The following is a 2,680-nucleotide window of genomic DNA, read 5'->3' as shown; positions in this document are numbered from 1 at the left end:
AGATCAACTGCTCACGACGCCCTCCAAGAGAACATGCCAGGCTTGCCACACTGCCAGAGCACGAGCACTAAACAGACACTTTATGGCTCCGTCAATGCAGTCTCCTACAAACGGCGTCCGCTATTGTATTAAGTGGGATCTCACTCTCCAGCGCAGATTTACCGGCTTAGTCCTCGCAGCCTCCTCACTGGAGAAAAATGAAGCGGCCATTGTTCTCACCATATCCAGCACTTTCATACTCAATTCATGTGATTATAAGGCAGCCATCCGCATTATCGCCCACGTACGCCTAATATGCCACGCAACGCTAATCCATGTCCGCGCTGAATCATTCAGTAATGGGTATTCAAAAGCGTTGGCTAAATAGCTCACTCGGACCACCCCGGCAATGCAGCTATTCCTTCGAACGCTCGCGTATACTTCCACGGGCCAGTGCGTGGAGAGGGTTTTAGGTACCTTTAACACTGCCAGCTCAATGTCCGTTTCGGGACTGCTAACTGTGTACTCGCCTTAGCTGGCACAGCGTGGGTATGGCCGCGGCCGCTGGATGGAAGCGCACTAGGTGCGGCCTGCTGCGTCGCCCGAAACTGGCGGGAGGCGCCTACTTCCAGTTGCCACCGCCGCGGCGCCACCGTTCGGGGACAGCCGCGCGAGGAGAGCAGCGCCTGGCTGCGATTTGAGGGAGGCGTAGGCGTGGTAGAAGCCTTTTATTTTAAGGATATAAGAGCTCCGCTTCACACAATTTGGCAACAAGAATTAGTATATACTGTCATGTCTAGTGTGACCATGTCAGCACTTAGCACTTGCTCGGCAAGGATGTATACTGGAGTGTACCCCGAAAAACTTATAGTGACGGTGGTTCAATCGATTGGAGAGCTCGCATTACCATGATGTTGCATTCGGATTCAGTTGTTCGTCACATTAAAATGTGACCCGGCTGTGAACAATTCGAAGCTATTCAGCTGCCATGGTAGCCTAATGAATAACCACTTAATTAACTATGTCGCGAATTCCGTGTGTCATTTTCATACCATTTACTCATTTCTGCATACAGCTTTTATACACAAATTGACGTCAACCAGTTCTAAGCTGCCAGCGCTATCCAATAAAAAAATGTCCTACTATGAGCAACCTCTGTGAAAATGCGACATGTAACCAACCTTTCTATCTCATTATGACAAATTTTACAGTGGAAATATGAAGATGTTTATTAGGTTAAATCTAGATGATAACCTGGGATCTTCGACTCAGTTGGAGACATTAAACTTTGTACGCCAGAACGCTACCCGTCATGGCTTCCCGCATTTTGCATGGCCGGACAAAGTAAGCGCGCCTGATAGAGCCGGTCTGCCTCAAGGTGCTACGTATATGCGCCGAAAGTTTTTATTACTATTTTTATTGGCTGCTCGCAAACCCATACAATTTTGCTGGTTCGTAATTTTCAATGGAAGAACGCGCATCGAGTGTTGCTGTTGTGAAACTCTTAGCTGTGATCACAAGAATGTTCACGCGTCAGAGCGCAACTGCAGCCGAGATTCAGTGAGCAGCCGAGTACGCTTATTTAATGGCCACACAAAAAAGGGAAGAAAACTACCAATCGCAGACGGAAAACATTTCTTGAGAGAGGTTTATGCCATAGCCATAAACATCGCTCCACTGTTGAGTTGACATTTCCAGCCCAGCTCGCTATCAGTGGGGGCAGCAACTTAACGATATCTTGCATAGCGCCTTAGCTTGGGCACGATCATTGATTTTATAGATTAGCTGCAGGTACTGTCAGTGAGAAAACAATGATGAAACCAAAAGTTTACACAGCTTGCTACTTCACCGGACCTCTTCAGACTTCATCATCCTGTTATTGAAGATGGTCGTGAGCTGACAATGCTTGATTACTTCCTTTGCGGGGTACATCAAGCCTCCATTGTCCTTGGTTTTCATTAACCTGTAACTGGTCCAGTTGACTATATTTCCTGCAACAGCTCCTGCTCGACTGACATGTCGCCTCAAAACCATTGCCAAATATCGCATAAATTAAGCAACAACCTGATAGTGATAAACAAAACTTGGGGTTCTTAAGTCTCCTTGAGGAGCCTCGTTAGAGTGCCCCCACTTTGCTACCTGCTTACTCACCGTATCCCGTAATTGCTGCCTCTGTCGCATATCATTAGAATGCAACCTTAAGCCACCGCATTATATGAAATAGCACCCTACACATAGCTATATAAAGCCCCTCTTTACCGAAGCCGTACGAACGTGCCCTATAGGAGTATAGTGTGCCTCACTTGGGATCTAAGGGTCCCGCTTTCAATAATTCCCCTTTCACCCTTACATCTTATTGACTCTCTCTGGTTTGGCAGCTCCTGCCACATTCAACATGTCATGTGTTCTCATAGTGCCAAAGGTGTCTGGCTATATCACCAACTAAAGTGCCTCTTACCAGAGAGGTTTTTTTCCGACTTTCCACCGACAGAGCTGGCGCCGGATTTTCTATGGAACGTGGCTTTTCATTTTATCGCATCGGCTCAAACAGTCTCAACAGTATAAACAAATGTTGTATGCACAGGCTCCTTTACTTGCAAGGCCACTCAGACTAGCGCGGCAAAATTTAGAACAAATTGCATGCTTATATAAAAAAAAACCTTCGTAGGTTTTTCTGATATGTCCTCGCAACATAACCTGC

The sequence above is a fragment of the Amblyomma maculatum genome, chromosome 3 (assembly GCF_055883805.1).
Source record: "Amblyomma maculatum isolate TAMU_Amacu chromosome 3, ASM5588380v1, whole genome shotgun sequence".
NCBI lineage: Eukaryota > Metazoa > Arthropoda > Arachnida > Ixodida > Ixodidae > Amblyomma > Amblyomma maculatum.
This window is presented reverse-complemented; position numbering follows the sequence as displayed.